Genomic DNA, 19,128 nt, shown 5'->3' on the forward strand with positions numbered 1-19,128 from the left:
ATGCCTCCTATAAACATGTCAATTTTTGTGGAGTGCATTGGGTTTGCAAGTACACACCAAATAGGGAAGATAGATATTGCAAGAGGCATAAGTATTTAGAAACTAAATTGTTGCAAGAAAGTCTTGATGTGAGTGCTGAAAATTTAAAATATCTTTACCGTACTTGTGAACTTTGCAATGAACATGGTCATTTAAATATCAAATGCAAATTGTTTCATGACCGATTCGTGTCCAAAAATTGTGATGACTTGATTTCCCTTGTGCATTATAATGAACTAAGTTTGCTTTTGGGTTATGAAGAATTGAAACGTCAAACTAAGCATATTCCAGAATATAACCTTGAGAAATTCCTCGATATTGATCTAGAGAAGGTTTATATGTATTGTGCGGTGAATTGCATTGAAAATCCTTATATTGCCAATTACATAAAGAAAAGAAAACAAATAGAGGATGAAGAGAATACTAATGAAAGGGAAGAGACTTCCCAATATCCTCCTATTATTTCTTATGATGAATCAGGTAACGAGGAGGAGCCTTCTATTCAGCCAATCCCATTAATAAGGAGCTCCAAAAAGAGGATTGAACCCACACATGAGGTGAAGAAGAAGAAAAGAAAAAGGAAGAGAGGTAAAAAGGTATCTCTCCCAAATAAAGTTGCTCCTATTATTGTTGTGCCTCATGAAAATGAAGATGATACACTTGATGAGGATCTCGTTATGCCTATTGCTTGTTGTGATGATTATGATTGGGAAGATAATGATACTTCTTATGATCTTGAAAATCTTTTTGGCACTTGCTTGGAAGAATATGATAATAATGTTTGCTACACTATTGGTGCTATCCATCCTATTAATGATGAGAGTGAGTATGATTATGATATGAAAAGGCCCAAGCTTGGGGATGCTATGTCTAATGATGATGATATTTTTAGCATCCCAAGTTTTGATATGCAAAGTTGTTATGATGATAGCATGCCTTCTACCTATGATGATAATATTTATGAAAGTGGATTTGGAGAGGTCATGACTTTATTTTGTGATGAATCCACTATTTTGGAAGAGGTTCCAATTGATTATGAGAACAAAGTTGCTATCTATAATGATTATTGTGATGACTTGTATGCTATAAAGAATAATGATATCCATGAAACTTGTCATCATGATTTTAGTTTTCAATTGGATTATGCCTCACATGATAGTTATTTTGTTGAGTTTGCTCCCACTATTATTCATGAGAAGAATTTTGCTTGTGTGGAGAGTAGTAAATTTTATATGCTTGTAGATCATGAAAAGAATTCTTTAGGTGCTGGTTATATTGTTTAATTCATTCATTATTCTACTGAAAATTATTATGAGGGAGGAACATATGCTTGTAGGGATTGCAATAATATCAAGTTTCCTCTCTATGTGCTTAAAGTTTCAAAGTTATGCTTGTTTTACCTTCCTATGCAAGTTGACTTTTGTTCCCACAAGTTGTTTGCTCACAAAATCCCTATGCATAGGAAGTGGGTTAGACATAAATTTGCTAGTCATATTCTTCATGATGCTCTATTTATGATTCAATTCTTATCCATTATGTGAGCATCATTGAAATCATCATGCCTAGCTAGGGGCGTTAAACGATAGCGCTTGTTGGGAGGCAACCCAATTTTATTTTTATTCCATGCTTTTTGTTCCTGTTTAGTAATAAATAATTCATCTAGCCTCTGTTTAGATGTGGTTTTATGCTTTTAGTTAGTGTTTGTGCCAAGTAGAACCTTTGGGAAGACTTGGGGAAAGTCTTGTTGATCATGCTGTCAAAAACAGAAACTTTAGCGCTCACGAGAATTGCTGCCATTTTCTTATTGGAGAGTGCTATTTAGTTAATTATTTTTGCAGATGATTAATAGATAAATTCCTCAGGTCCAGCAATTTATTTGAGAATTTTATGAGTTCCAGAAGTATACGTTTGATCCAGATTACTACAGACTGTTCTGTTTTTGACAGATTCTGTTTTCTATGTGTTGTTTGCTTATTTTGATGAATCTATGAGTAGTATCGGAGGGTATGAACCATAGATAAGTTGGAATACAGTAGGTTTAACACCAATATAAATAAATTATGAGTTTGTTACAGTACCTTGAAGTGGTGTTTTGTTTTCTTTCGCTAACGGAGCTTACGAGTTTTCTACTTTAAGTTTTGTGTTGTGAAGTTTTCAAGTTTTGGGTAAGGATTCGATGGACTATGGAATAAGGAGTGTCAAGATCCTAAGCTTGGGGATGCCCAAGTCACCCCAAGGTAATATTCAAGGATAGTCAAGAGCCTAAGCTTGGGGATGCCCCGGAAGGCATCCCCTCTTTCGTCTTCGTTCATCGGTAACTTTACTTGGAGCTATATTTTTATTCACCACATGATATGTGTTTTGCTTGGAGCGTCAATTTATTTTGTTAGGATTTTATTGCTGTTATTTAGAACAATGTTTTGCATATTTTATTTCAATAAAAGTGGCATTTCTAGCCTTTACTATATCTATTTTAGAAGTCCACATGTTGCTGTTTGAAAACAGAAAGTTTACCGCTGTTGCAATAATTCCCTAGAAAAGTCAGAATGTGATAAAATGTTGAAAACTTTTGCATATTAAGCTCTGATAAATTTACTACAGTGGGAGTTTTCTTTAATAATTTTTGGAGCTAGGGAAGTATGGACGCAGCATCATTCTTTACGGACTATCCTGTTTAGGCAGATTGCTGTTATGTTTGCATTGTTTGGATATGTTTGCTTATTTAATGATTCTATTTGAGGATAGGACTATTAAATATGCAGAGGCATTTAGTATGCAATTTTGAATAATAATTTTAGTGATTTGCTACAGTAGAGTATGATAAGGTTTTGGCAATGGTTTATACTAACTTATCTCACGAGTCCTTGTTGAGTTCTGTGTGGATGAAGCTTTTGAGATTTAGGGAGACCGTGATATGGGAGGAATTAAGGAGACACAAAAGCTCAAACTTGGGGATGCCTAAGGCACCCCAAGATAATATTTCAAGAAGTCTCAAGCATCTAAGCTTGGGGATGCCCCAGTTGGCATCCCACCTTTCTTCTTCAACAATTATCGGTTAGTTTCGGTTGATCCTAAGTTTTTGCTTCTTCACATGATGTTTGCCATTCTTAGAATGTCATTTTATTTTGCTTTGCTTGCTGTTTGAATAGAATACCAAGATCTGAAATTATTAAATGTTAGAGAGTCTTCACATAGTTGCATAATTATTCGACTACTCATTGATCTTCACTTATATCTTTTGGAGTAGTTTGTCATTTGCTCTAGTGCTTTACTTATATATTTTAGAGCATGGTCGTAGTTTTATTTTGAAGAAATAGATGAACTCTCATGCTTCACTTAAATTATTTTGAGATTCTTAAATAGCATGGTAATTTTCTTAAAATCCTAATATGCTAGGTATACAATATTAATAATAAAATTCTCTTATGAGCGTGTTGAATACTAAGAGAAGTTTGATACTTGATGATTGTTTTGAGATATGAGGATGGTAATATTAGAGTCGTGCTAGTTGAGTAGTTGTGAATTTGAGAAATACTTGTGTTGAAGTTTGTGATTCCCGTAGCATGCACGTATGGTGAACCGTTATGTGATGAAGTTGGAGCATGATTTATTTATTGATTGCCTTCCTTATAAGTGGCGGTCGGGGACGAGCGATGGTCTTTTCCTACCAATCTATCCCCCTAGGAGCATGCGCATAATACTTTGTTTCGATAACTAATAGATTTTTGCAATAAGTATGTGAGTTCTTTATGTTGGGGAACGTAGCAGAAATTCAAAAATTTTCCTACGTATCACCAAGATCTATCTATGGAGAGACCAGCAACGAGTAGAAAGAGAGTGCATCTACATACCCTTGTAGATCGCTAAGCGGAAGCGTTCAAGTGAACGGGGTCGATGGAGTCGTACTCGTCGTGATTCAAATCACCGATGATCAAGTGCCGAACGGACGGCACCTCCGCGTTCAACACACGTACAGCCCGATGATGTCTCCCACACCTTGATCCAGCAAGGGGAGAGGGAGAGGTTGAGGAAGACTCCATCCAACAGCAGCACAACGGCGTGGTGGTGGTGGAGGAGCGTGGCAATCCTGCAGGGCTTCGCCAAGCACCTACGGGAGAGGAGGAGGTGTCACGGGAGGGAGGGAGGCGCCAAGGGCTCAGGTATGGATGCCCTCCCTCCCCTCCACTATATATAGGGGCAGGGGAGAAGGGGAAGGCGCAGCCTTGCCCCCTACTCCAAGAAAGGGGTGCGGCTAAGGAGGGGGGGGGAGTCCATCCTCCCCAAGGCACCTCAGAGGTGCCTTCCCCCTTTAGGACTCTCCCCTTTTTCCTTTATCTTGGCGCATGGGCCTCTAGGGGCTGGTGCCCTTGGCCCATGTAGGCCAAGGCGCACCCCCTACAGCCCATGTGGCCCCCCGGGGCAGGTGGCCCCACCCGGTGGGCCCCCGGGACCCTTCCGGTGGTCCCAGTACAATACCGATGACCCCGAAACTTGTCCCGATGGCCGAAACAGGACTTCCTATATATAAATCTTTACCTCCGGACCATTCCGGAACTCCTCGTGACGTCCGGGATCTCATCCGGGACTCCGAACAACATTCGGTTACCACATACAAGTTTCCTTTATAACCCTAGCGTCATCGAACCTTAAGTGTGTAGACCCTACGGGTTCGGGAGACATGCAGACATGACCGAGACGTTCTCCGGTCAATAACCAACAGCGGGATCTGGATACCCATGTTGGCTCCCACATGTTCCACGATGATCTCATCGGATGAACCACGATGTCAAGGACTCAATCGATCCCGTATACAATTCCCTTTGTCTAGCAGTATGTTACTTGCCCGAGATTCGATCGTTGGCATCCAATACCTTGTTCAATCTCGTTACCGGCAAGTCACTTTACTCGTTCCGTAACACATCATCCCGTGATCAACTCCTTGGTCACATTGCGCATATGATGATGTCCTACCGAGTGGGCCCAGAGATACCTCTCCGTTTACACGGAGTGACAAATCCCAGTCTCGATCCGCATAAAACAATAGATACTTTCGGAGATACCTGTAGTGCACCTTTATAGTCACCCAGTTACGTTGTGACGTTTGATACACCCAAAGCACTCCTACGGTATCCAGGAGTTACACGATCTCATGGTCAAAGGAAGAGATACTTGACATTGGCAAAGCTCTAGCAAACGAACTACACGATCTTTGTGCTATGCTTAGGATTGGGTCTTGTCCATCACATCATTCTCCTAATGATGTGATCCCGTTATCAACGACATCCAATGTCCATAGCCAGGAAACCATGACTATCTGTTGATCACAACGAGCTAGTCAACTAGAGGCTCACTAGGGACATATTGTGGTCTATGTATTCACACGTGTATTACGATTTCCGGATAATACAGTTATAGCATGAATAAAAGACAATTATCATGAACAAGGAAATATAATAATAACACTTTTATTATTGCCTCTAGGGCATATTTCCAATAGTCTCCCACTTGCACTAGAGTCAATAATCTAGTTCACATCACCATGTGATTAACACTCACATGTCACATCGCCATGTGACTAATACCCAAGAGTTTACTAGAGTCAGTAGTCTAGTTCACATCCCTATGTGATTGACACTCAATGAGTTTTTATGTTTGATCATGTTGCTTGTGAGAGAGGTTTTAGTCAACGGGTCTGAACCTTTCAGATCCGTGTGTGCTTTACAAATCTCTATGTCATCTCCTAGATGCAGCTACACGCTCTATTTGGAGCTATTCCAAATAACTGTTCTACTTGGAGCTATTCAAAATTGTTGCTCCATTATATGTATCCGGTCTCTCTACTCAGAGCTATCCGGATAGGTGTCAAGCTTGCATTGACGTAACCTTTACGACGAACTCTTTTACCACCTCCATAATCGAGAAAATTCCTTAGTCCACTAGTTACTAAGGATAACTTTGACCGCTGTCCTGTGAGCCATTCTAGGATCACTCTTGTACCCCTTGACTGACTCATGGCAAGGCACACTTCAGGTGCGGTACACAACATAGCATACTGAAGAGCCTACGTCTTAAGCATAGGGGACGACCTTCGTCCTTTCACTCTATTCTGCCGTGGTCGAGCTTTAAGTCTTAACTTCGTACCTTACAATTCAGGCAAGAACTTCTTCTTTGACTGATCCATCTTGAACACCTTCAAGATCATGTCAAGGTATGTGCTCATTTGAAAGTATTATTAAGCATTTTGATCTATCCTTATAGATCTTGATGCTCAATGTTCAAGTAGCTTAATCCAGGCTTTCCATTGAAAAACACTTTCAAAATAACCCTATATGCTTTCTAGAAATTCTACATCATCTCTGATCAACAATATGTCAACAACATATACTCATCAGAAATTCTATAGTGCTCCCACTCACTTCTTTGGAAATACAAGTTTCTCATAAACTTTGTACAAACCCAAAATCTTTGATCATCATCAAAGCATACATTCCAACTCCGAGATGCTCACTCCAGTCCTTAGAAGGATTGCTGGAGCTTTGCATACCTTTTAGCATCCTTAGGATCGACAAAAACTTTCTGATTGTATTACATACAACCTTTCCTTACGAAAACTGGTAAGGAAACTCGTTTTGACATCCGTCTGCCAGATTTCATAAATGCAGCTAATGCTAACATGATTCCGACGGACTTAAGCATCGCTACGGATGAGAAAATCTCATCATAGTCAACTCCTTGAACTTGTGAAAAACTCTTCGCCACAAGTCGAGCCTCATAGACGGTGACATTACCATCCACGTCCGTCTTCTTCTTAAAGATCCATTTATCTTAATGGCTTGCCGATCATCGGGCAAGTCCACCAAAGTCCATGGATCCGTTCTCGGATCTAACCATTTGTCGGAATTTGGGCCCACCATCGCTTCTCCATAGCTCGTAGGTTCATTGTTGTCTAGCAACATGATCTTCAAGACAGGATCACCTTACCACTCCGAAGTAGTACGTGTCCTTGTCGTCCTACGAGGTTTGGTAGTGACTTGATCCGAAGTTTCATGATCAATATCATAAGCTTCCACTTCAATTGGTGTAGGTGCCACAGGAACAACTTCCTGTGCCCTGCCACACACTAGTTGAAGAGACGGTTCAATAACCTCATCAAGTCTCCACCATCCTCCCACTCAACTCTTTCGAGAGAAACCTTTCCTCGAGAAAGGACCCGATTCAAGAAACAATCCTTTATTGCTTTCGGATCTGAATTAGGAGATATACCCAACTGTTTTGGGTGTCCTATGAAGATGCATTTTATCCGCTTTGGGTTCGAGCTTAATCCTGAAACTTTTTCACATAAGCGTCGCTGCCCCAAACTTTTAAGAAACGACAACTTAGGTTTCTCTAAACCATAATTCATACGGTGTCATCTCAACGGAATTACGTGGTGCCCTATTTAAAGTGAATGTGGTTGTCTCTAATGCCTAACCCATGAACGATAGTGGTAATTCGATAAGAGACATCATGGTACGCACCATATCCAATAGGGTGCAACTATGATGTTCGGACACACCATCACACTATGGTGTTCCAGGCGGTATTAATTGCGAAACAATTTCCACAATGTCTTAATTGTGTGCCAAAACTCGTAACTCAGATATTCATCTCTGTGATCATATCATAGACATTTTATCCTCTTGTCACAATGATCTTCTACTTCACTTCTGAAATTATTTGAACCATTCAATAATTCAGACTTGTGTTTCATCAAGTAAATATTCTCAACATCTAACTCGAATCATCTGTGAAGTAAGAACATAACGATATTCACTGCATGCCTCAACACTCATTGGACTGCACACATCAAAATGTGTTACTTCCTACAAGTTGCTATCTTGTTCCATCTTACTGAAAACGAGGCTTTTCATTCATCTTGCCTATGTGGTATGATTTGCATATCTCAAGTGATTCAAAATCAAGTGAGTCCGAACGGTCCATTTGCATGGAGTTTCTTCATGCATATACACCAATAGACATGGTTCGCATGTCTTAAACTTTTCAAAACGAGTGAGTCCAAAGATCCATCAACATGGAGCTTCTTCATGCGTTTTATACCATTATGACTTACATGGCAGTGCCACAAGTAAGTGGTACTATCATTACTATCTTATGGCATGAAAATGTGTATCACTACGATCGAGATTCAATAAACCATTCCTTTAGGTGCAAGACCATTGAAGGTATCATTCAAATAAATAGAGTAACTATTATTCTCCTTAAATGAATAACGTATTGCGATAGACATAATCCAATCATGTCTATGCTCAACGCAAACACCAATCTCGATGGTAGAGGGAGCGTGCGATGCTTGATCATATCAACATTGGAAACACTTCCAACACATATCGTCAGCTCACCTTTAGCTAGTCTCCGTTTATGCCGTAGCTTTTATTTCGAGTTACTAACACTTAGCAACCGAACCGGTATCTTATACCCTGGTGCTACTAGGAGTACTAGTAAAGTACACATTAACATAATGTATATCCAATATACTTCTATCGACCTTGCCAGCCTTCTCATCTACCAAGTATCTAGGGTAATGCTGCTCCAGTGGTTGTTCCCCTTATTACAGAAGCACTTAGTCTCGGGTTTGGGTTCAACCTCGGGTTTCTTCATTGGTGCAGCAGCTGATTTGCCGTTTCATGAAGTATCCCTTCTTGCCCTTGCCCTTCTTGAAACTAGTGGTTTCACCAACCATCAACAATTGATGCTCCTTCTTGATTTCTACTTTCGCGGTGTCAAACATCGCGAGTACCTCAAGGATCACCATATCTATCCCTGATATGTTATAGTTCATCACGAAGCTCTAGCAGCTTGGTGGCAATGACTTTGGGGAAACATCACTATCTCATTTGGAAGATCAACTCCCACTCGATTCAAGTGATTGTTGCACTCAGACAATCTGAGCACAAGCTCAACGATTGAGCTTTTCTCCCTTAGTTTGTAGGCTAAGAAAATCGTCGGAGGTCTCATACCTCTTGACGTGGGCACGAGCCTGAAATCCCAATTTCAGCCCTCGAAACATCTCATATGTTCCGCGACATTTCGAAAACGTCTTTGGTGCCTCTACTTAAACCATTTAACTGAACTATCACGTAGTTATCAAAACGTGTATGTTCGATGTTCGAAACATCCACAAACGACGTTTGGGGTTCAGCACACTGAGCAGTGCATTAAGGACATAAGCTTTCTACTGTCCGCATAATTGCTACTATCAACTTTCAACTATATTTTCTCTAGGAACATATCTAAAACAGTAGAACTAAAGCGCGAGCTACGACATAATTTGCAAAAGGTCTTTTGACTATGTTCAAGATAATTAAGTTCATCTTATGAACTCCCACTTAGATAGACATCCCTCTGGTCATCTAAGTGATCACATGATCCGAGTCAACTAGGCCGTCTCCGATCATCACGTGAGACGGACTAGTCATCATCGGTGAACATCTTCATGTTGATCGTATCTACTATACGACTCATGCTCGACCTTTCGGTCTCCGTGTTCCGAGGCCATGTCTGTACATGCTAGGCTCGTCAAGTTAACCCTAAGTGTTTTCGCTGTGTAAAACTGTCTTACACCCGTTGTATGTGAACGTAAGAATCCATCACACCCGATCATCACGTGGTGCTTAGAAGCGACGAACTGTAGGAACGGTGCACAGTTAGGGGAGAACACTTCTTGAAATTTTGTAAGGGATCATCTTATTTACTACCGTCGTTCTAAGCAAACAAGATGCATAAACATGATAAACATCACATGCAATCAAATAGAGTAGTGACATGATATGGCCAATATCATATAGCTCCTTTGATCTTCATCTTCGGGGCTCCATGATCATCTTGTCACCGGCATGACACCATGATCTCCATCATCGTGTCTTCATGAAGTTGTCACGCCAACGACTACTTCTACTTCTATGACTAACGCGTTTAGCAATAAAGTAAAGTAGTTTACATGGCGTTCTTCAATGACACGCAGGTCATACAAAAAATAAAGACAACTCCTATGGCTCCTGCCGGTTGTCATACTCATCGACATGCAAGTCGTGAATCCTATTACAAGAACATGATCAATCTCATACATCACATATCATTCATCACATTCTTCTTGGCCATATCACATCACATAGCATACCCTGCAAAAACAAGTTAGACGTCCTCTAATTGTTGTTTGCATGTTTTACGTGGCTGCTATGGGTTTCCAGCAAGAACGTTTCTTACCTACGCAAAACCACAACGTGATATGCCAATTGCTATTTACCCTTCATAAGGACCCTTTTCATCGAATCCGTTCCGACTAAAGTGGGAGAGACTGGCACCCGCTAGCCACCTTATGCACCAAGTGCATGTCAATCGGTGGAACCTGTCTCACGTAAGAGTACGTGTAAGGTCGGTCCGGGCCGCTTCATCCCACAATACCGTCGAAACAAGATTGGACTAGTAACGGTAAGCATATTGAACAACATCAACGCCCACAACTACTTTGTGTTCTACTCGTGCAAAGAATCTACGCAATAGACCTAGCTCTGATACCACTATTGGGGAACGTAGCAGAAATTCAAAAATTTTCGTACGTATCACCAAGATCTATCTATGGAGAGACCAGCAACGAGTAGAAAGAGAGTGCATCTACATACCCTTGTAGATCGCTAAGCGGAAGCATTCAAGTGAACGGGGTCGATGGAGTCGTACTCGTCGTGATTCAAATCACCGATGATCAAGTGCCGAACGGACGGCACCTCCGCGTTCAACACACGTACAGCCCGACGATGTCTCCCACGCCTTGATCCAGCAAGGGGAGAGGGAGAGGTTGAGGAAGACTCCATCCAACAGCAGCACAACGGCGTGGTGGTGGTGGAGGAGCGTGGCAATCCTGCAGGGCTTCGCCAAGCACCTACGGGAGAGGAGGAGGTGTCACGGGAGGGAGGGAGGCGCCAAGGGCTCAGGTATGGATGCCCTCCCTCCCCTCCACTATATATAGGGGCAGGGGAGAAGGGGAAGGCGCAGCCTTGCCCCCTACTCCAAGAAAGGGGTGCGGCTAAGGAGGGGGGAGGAGTCCATCCTCCCCAAGGCACCTCGGAGGTGCCTTCCCCCTTTAGGACTCTCCCCTTTTTCCTTTATCTTGGCGCATGGGCCTCTAGGGGCTGGTGCCCTTGGCCCATGTAGGCCAAGGCGCACCCCCTACAACCCATGTGGCCCCCCGGGGCAGGTGGCCCCACCTGGTGGGCCCCCGGGACCCTTCCGGTGGTCCCGGTACAATATCGATGACCCCGAAACTTGTCCCGATGGCCGAAACAGGACTTCCTATATATAAATCTTTACCTCCGGACCATTCCGGAACTCCTCGTGACGTCCGGGATCTCATCCGGGACTCCGAACAACATTCGGTTACCACATACAAGTTTCCTTTATAACCCTAGCGTCATCGAACCTTAAGTGTGTAGACCCTACGGGTTCGGGAGACATGCAGACATGACCGAGACATTCTCCGGTCAATAACCAACAGCGGGATCTGGATACCCATGTTGGCTCCCACATGTTCCACGATGATCTCATCGGATGAACCACGATGTCAAGGACTCAATCGATCCCGTATACAATTCCCTTTGTCTAGCGGTATGTTACTTGCCCGAGATTCGATCGTCGGCATCCAATACCTTGTTCAATCTCGTTACCGGCAAGTCACTTTACTCGTTCCGTAACACATCATCCCGTGATCAACTCCTTGGTCACATTGCGCATATGATGATGTCCTACCGAGTGGGCCCAGAGATACCTCTCCGTTTACACGGAGTGACAAATCCCAGTCTCGATCCGCATAAAACAATAGATACTTTCGGAGATACCTGTAGTGCACCTTTATAGTCACCCAGTTACGTTGTGACGTTTGATACACCCAAAGCACTCCTATGGTATCCAGGAGTTACACGATCTCATGGTCAAAGGAAGAGATACTTGACATTGGCAAAGCTCTAGCAAACGAACTACACGATCTTTGTGCTATGCTTAGGATTGGGTCTTGTCCATCACATCATTCTCCTAATGATGTGATCCCGTTATCAACGACATCCAATGTCCATAGCCAGGAAACCATGACTATCTGTTGATCACAACGAGCTAGTCAACTAGAGGCTCACTAGGGACATATTGTGGTCTATGTATTCACACGTGTATTACGATTTCCGGATAATACAGTTATAGCATGAATAAAAGACAATTATCATGAACAAGGAAATATAATAATAACACTTTTATTATTGCCTCTAGGGCATATTTCCAACACTTTATGACTAATGTTGAGTCCATGGATTATACGCACTCTCACCCTTCCACCATTGCTAGCCTCTCTAGTACCGCGCAACTTTTGCCGGTACCATAAACCCACCATATACCTTCCTCAAAACAGCCACCATACCTACCTATTATGGCATTCCATAGCCATTCCGAGATATATTGCCATGCAACTTTCCACCATCCGGTTTATCATGACACATTCATCATTGTCATATTGCTAGCATGATCATGTAGTTGACATAGTATTTGTGGCAAAGCCACCGTTCACAATTCTTTCATACTTGTCACTCTTGATTCATTGCATATCCCGGTACACCGCCGGAGGCATCCATATAGAGTCATACTTTGTTCTAGTATCGAGTTGTAATCATTGAGTTGTCAATAAATAGAAGTGTGATGATCATCATTCAATAGAGCATTGTCCCCAAAAAAAGGCTAAATAAAAAAAGGAAGGCCAAATAAAAAAAGAAAGGCCAAATAAAAATAAAAAAATAAAAAATAAAATAAAAGGGACAATGCTACTATCCTTTTACCACACTTGTGCTTCAAAGTAGCACCATGATCTTCATGATAGAGAGTCTCCTATGTTGTCACTTTCATATACTAGTGGGAATCTTTCATTATAGAACTTGGCTTGTATATTCCAATGACGGCTTCCTCAAAATGCCCTAGGTCTTCGTGAGCAAGTGAGTTGGATGCACACCCACTAGTTTCTTTTGTTGAGCTTTCATATACTTATAGCTCTAGTGCATCCGTTGCATGGTAATCCCTACTCACTCAAATTGATATCTATTGATGGGCATCTCCATAGCCCATTGATACGCCTAGTTGATGTGAGACTATCTTCTCCTTTTTTGTCTTCTCCACAACCACCATTCTATTCCACCTATAGTGCTATGTCCATGGCTCATGCTCATATATTGTGTGAAGATTGAAAAAGTTTGAGAACATCAAAAGTATGAAACAATTGCTTGGCTTGTCATCGGGGTTGTGCATGATTTAATACTTTGTGTGGTGAAGATAGAGCATAGCCATACTATATGATTTTGTAGGGATAGCTTTCTTTTGTCCATGATATTTTGGGAAGACATAATTGCTTTATTAGTATGCTTGAAGTATTATTATTTTTATGTCAATATGAACTTTTGTCTTGAATCTCTCGGATCTGAATATTCATGCCACAATTAAGAAGAATTGCATTGAAATTATGCCAAGTATCATTCCACATCAAAAATTATCTTTTTTATCATTTACCTACTCGAGGACGAGCAGGAATTAAGCTTGGGGATGCTTGATACGTCTCCAACGTATCTATAATTTTTGATTGCTCCATGATATATTATCTACTGTTTTGGGCAATATTGGGCTTTATTATCCACTTTTATATTACTTTTGGGACTAACCTATTAACCGGAAGCCCAGCCCAGATTTGCTGTTTAATGCCTATTTTAGTGTTTTGAGAAAAAGGAATATCAAACGGAGTCGAAACAGAACGAAATCAACTGGAGAAGTTATTTTTGGAAGGAAAGCAACCCAGGGAACTTGGAGTGCATGTCAGGGGAGACACGGGCTGCCCACGAGGGTGGGGGGCGCGCCCACCCCCTAGGGCGTGCCCCCTGCCTTGTGGGGCCCCCATGGCTCCTCCGACGTACTTCCTGCACCCATACATATCGTCGTACCCTAAAACTTCCAAAACAGAGAATAGATCGGGAGTTCCGCCGCCAGAAGCCTCCGTAGCCACCGAAAGCCAATCTAGACCCGTTCCGGCACCCTGCCGGAGGGGGAAATCCCTCTCCGGTGGCCATCTTCATCATCCCGATGCTCTCCATGACGAGGAGGGAGTAGTTCTCCCTCGGGGCTGAGGGTATGTACCAGTAGCTATGTGTTTGATCTCTCTCTCTCTCTCTCTCTCTCTCTCTCTCTCTCGTGTTCTTGAGGTGATATGATCTTGATGTATCGCGAGCTTTGCTATTATATTTGGATCCTATGATGTTTCTTCCCCCCTCTACTCTCTTGTAATGAATTGAGTTTCCCCTTTGAAGTAATCTTATCGGATTGAGTCTTTAAAGATTTGAGAACACTTGATGTATGTTTTGCCGTGGATATCTGTGGTGACAATGGGATATCACGTGATTCACTTGATGTATGTTTTGGTGATCAACTTGCGGGTTCCGCCCATGAACCTATGCATAGGGGTTGGCACACGTTTTCATCGTGATTCTCCGGTAGGAACTTTGGGGCACTCTTTGAGGTCCTTTGTGTTGGTTGAATAGATGAATCTGAGATTGTGTGACGCATATCGTATAATCATACCCACGGATACTTGAGGTGACATTGGAGTATCTAGGTGACATTAGAGTTTTGGTTGATTTGTGTCTTAAGGTGTTATTCTAGTACGAACTCTAGGACTGTTTGTGACACTCATAGGAATAGCCCAACAGATTGATTGGAAAGAATAACTTTGAGGTGGTTTCGTACCCTACCATAATCTCTTCGTTCATTCTCCGCTATTAGTGACTTTGGAGTGACTCTTTTTTGCATGTTGAGGGATAGTTTTATGATCCAATTATGTTAGTATTGTTGAGAGGACTTACACTAGTGAAAGTATGAACCCTAGGCCTTGTTTCCTAGCATTGCAATACCGTTTACGCTCACTTTTATCATTTGCTACCTTGCTGTTTTTATTATTTCAGATTACAAATATCTTTATCTGCTATCCATATTGCACTTGTATCACCATCTCTTCGCCGAACTAGTGCACCTATAGAATTTACCATTGTATTGGGTGTGTTGGGGACACAAGAGACTCTTTGTTATTTGGTTGCAGGGTTGCTTGAGAGAGACCATCTTCATCCTACGCCTCCTACGGATTGATAAACCTTAGGTCATCCACTTGAGGGAAATTTGCTATTGTCCTACAAACCTCTGCACTTGGAGGCCCAACAACGTCTACAAGAAGAAGGTTGTGTAGTAGACATCAGAAGCAACTAATGAAACCTATGCCCCCAGGTCTATCTTCATCATATTAATCTTCCAACGCTTAGTTATTTTCATTGCCTTTTATTTTACTTTGCATCTTTATCATAAAAATACCAAAAATATTATCCTATCATATCAGATCTCACTCTCGTAAGTGACCGTGTAGGGATTGACAACCCCTTATCATGTTGGTTGCGAGGATTTATTTGTTTTGTGCAGGCACGAGGGACTCGCGCGTAGCCTCCTACTGGATTGATACCTTGGTTCTCAAAAACTAAGGGAAATACTTACGCTACTTTGCTGCATCACCCTTTCCTCTTCAAGGGAAAACCAACGCAGTGCTCAAGAGGTAGCAAGAAGGATTTCTGGCGCCGTTGCCAGGGAGGTCTACGCAAAAGTCAAACATACCAAGTACCCATCACAAACCCTTCTCTCCCGCATTACATTATTTGCCATTTGCCTCTCATTTTCCTCTCCCCCACTTCACCCTTGCCGTTCTATTCGCCCTCTCTATCTCTATCCCCCTCTCTTTCCCGTTTGCCTCTTTTTCCCTGTTTCTTGTTTGCTGGTGTGTTGGTTGCTTGCTTGTCACGATGGCTCAAGATAACACTAAATTGTGTGACTTTACCAATACCAATAACAATGATTTTATTACCACTCCGATTGCTCCTCTTATCGATGTTGAATCTTGAGAAATTAATGTTGCCTTGCTGAATCTTGTCATGAAAGATCCGTTTTTCGGCCTTCCTAGTGAAGATGCCGCTACTCATCTAAATAGCTTCGTTGATTTGTGTGATATGCAAAAGAAGAAAGATGTGGATAATGATATTCTTAAATTGAAGCTATTTCCTTTTTCGCTTAGAGATCGTGCTAAAGCTTGGTTTTCATCTTTGCCTAAAAATAGTATTGATTTGTGGAATAAGTGCAAAGATGCTTTTATCTCTAAGTATTTTCCTCTCGCTAAGATCATCTCCCTTAGAAACGATATTATGAATTTTAAGCAACTTGATCATGAACATGTTGCACAAGCTTGGGAGAGGATGAAATTAATGATACGTACCTGCCCTACTCATGGTTTGAATTTGTGGATGATTATACAAAATTTTTATGCCGGATTGAATTTTGCTTCTAGAAATCTTTTAGATTCGGCCGCGGGAGGCACTTTTATGGAAATCACTTTAGGAAAAGCTACTAAACTCCTAGATAATATTATGGTTAATTATTCTCAATGGCACACTGAAAGATCTACTAATAAGAAAGTGCATGCGATAGAAGAAATTAATGTTTTGAGTGGAAAGATGGATGAACTTATGAAATTATTTGCTAATAAAAGTGTTTCGTATGATCCTAATGATATGCCTTTGTATACCTTGATTGAGAATAATAATGAATCTATGGGTGTGAATTTTGTTGGTAGGAACAATTTTGGTAACAATGCGTATAGAGGAAACTTTAATCCTAGGCCTTATCCTAGAAATTCCTCTAATAATTATGGTAATTCCTACAACAATTCTTATGGAAATTATAATAATATGCCCTCTGATTTTGAATCTAATATTAAATAGCTTATTACTTCGCAAAAGAATTTAAATGCTTTGGTTGAAGAAAAATTGCTTAAGATTGATGAGTTGGCTAGGAACGTTGATATAATTTCTCTTGATGTTGATTCTTTGAAACTTTGTTCTATTCCACCTAAGCATGATATCAATGAGTCTCTCAAAGCCATGAGAATTTCCATTGATGAGTGCAAAGAAAGAACCGCTAGGATGCGTGCTAAGAAAGATTCCTTTATAAGAGCGTGTTCTTCTAGTTTCCATGATAATAAAGGTGAAGATCTAAAAGTTATTTATGTGTCCCCTATTGAATATTTGTTTTGCAATATGAATCTCGATAATGATGGGACTAAATATGATCTAGCTTTACCTAGAAGGCGTTCCAAAAATTCGGAGTTTTTAGATCTTGATGCTAAATTTGATAAAAGTGGGATTGAAGAGATCAAAACTCTAGATGTTAATGAACCTACTATTTTGGATTTCAAGGAATTTAGTTATAATAGCTGCTCTTTGATAGATTGTATTTCCTTGTTGCAATCTGTGCTAAATTCTCCTCATGCTTATAGCCAAAATAAAGCTTTTACCAAACATATCATTGATGCTTTGATGCAATCTTATGAAGAAAAACTTGAGTTGGAAGTTTCTATCCCTAGAAAACTTTATGATGAGTGGGAACCTACTATTAAAATTAAAGATCATGAATGCTATGCTTTGTGTGATTTGGGTGCTAGTGTTTCCACGATTCCAAAGACTTTGTGTGATTTGATAGGTTTCCGTGATTTTGATGATTGCTCTCTAAACTTGCACCTTGTTGATTCCACTATTAAGAAACCTATGGGAAGAATTAATGATGTTCTTATTATTGCAAATAGGAATTATATGCCCGTATATTTTATCGTTGTTGACATAGATTGCAATCTTTCATGTCCTATTATTCTTGGTAGACCTTTCCTTAGAACGATTGGTGCAATTATTGATATGAAGGAAGGAAATATTAGATTCCAATTTCCGTTAAGGAAAGGCATGGAACAATTTCCTAGAAATAAAATTAAATTACCTTATGAATCTATTATGAGAGCCACTTATGGATTGCCTACCAAAGATGGCAATAGCTAGATTTATCCTTGCTTTTTATGCCTAGCTAGGGGCGTTAAACGATAGCGCTTGTTGGGAGGCAACCCAATTTTATTTTTATTCCTTGATTTTTGATCCTGTTTAGTAATAAATAATTTATCTAGCCTCTATTTTGGTTGTATTTTTTGTGTTTAATTAGTGTTTGTGCCAAGTAGAACCGTTGGGAAGACTTGGGGAAAGTCTTGTTAATCCTGCTGTAAAAAACAGAAACTTTAGCACTCACGAGAAATGCTGCCATTTTTATTTGGAAAGTTATATTTACTTAATTATTTTTGAAGATGATTAATGTATAAATTCCTCACGTCCAGCAATTTATTTTAGAATTTTTGGGGTTCCAGATCTTGCGCTAGCTACAGATTACTACAGACTGTTCTGTTTTTGACAGATTCTGTTTTTCGTGTGTTGTTTGCTTATTTTGAAGAATCTATGGCTAGTAAAATAGTTTATAAATAATAGATTAATCAAAATAAATTCCAACTTCTCTATTATTTATAAACTATTTTACTAACCATAGATTCATCAAAATAAGCAAACAACACACGAAAAACAGAATCTGTCAAAAACAGAACAGTCTGTAGTAATCTGTAGCTATCACAAGATCTGGAACCCCAAAAATTCTAAAATAAATTGCTGGACGTGAGGAATTTATCTATTAATCATATGCAAAAATAATTAACTAAATATCACTGTTCAAATAAGAATGACAGCAGTTCTCGTGAGCGCTAAAGTTTCTGTTTTTTACAGCAAGTTCAACAAGACTTTCCTGAAGTCTTCCCAACGGTTCTACTTGGCACAAACACTAATTAAACACAAAAAACACAACCAAAACAGAGGCTAGATAATTTAATTATTACTAAACAGGAGCAAAAAGCAAGGAATAAAAATAAAATTGGGTTGCCTCCCAACAAGCGCTATTGTTTAACGCCCCTAGCTAGGCATAAAAGCGAGGATAGATCTAGGTATTGGCATCTTTGGTAGGCAATCCATAAGTGGCTCTCATGATAGTTTCATATGGCAATTTTATTTTCTTTCTTGGAAAGTGTTCCATGCCCTTTTTTAATGGAAATTGAAATCTAATATTCCCTTC

The sequence above is a fragment of the Triticum dicoccoides genome, chromosome 6A (assembly GCF_002162155.2).
Source record: "Triticum dicoccoides isolate Atlit2015 ecotype Zavitan chromosome 6A, WEW_v2.0, whole genome shotgun sequence".
Classification (NCBI taxonomy): Eukaryota; Viridiplantae; Streptophyta; class Magnoliopsida; order Poales; family Poaceae; genus Triticum; species Triticum dicoccoides.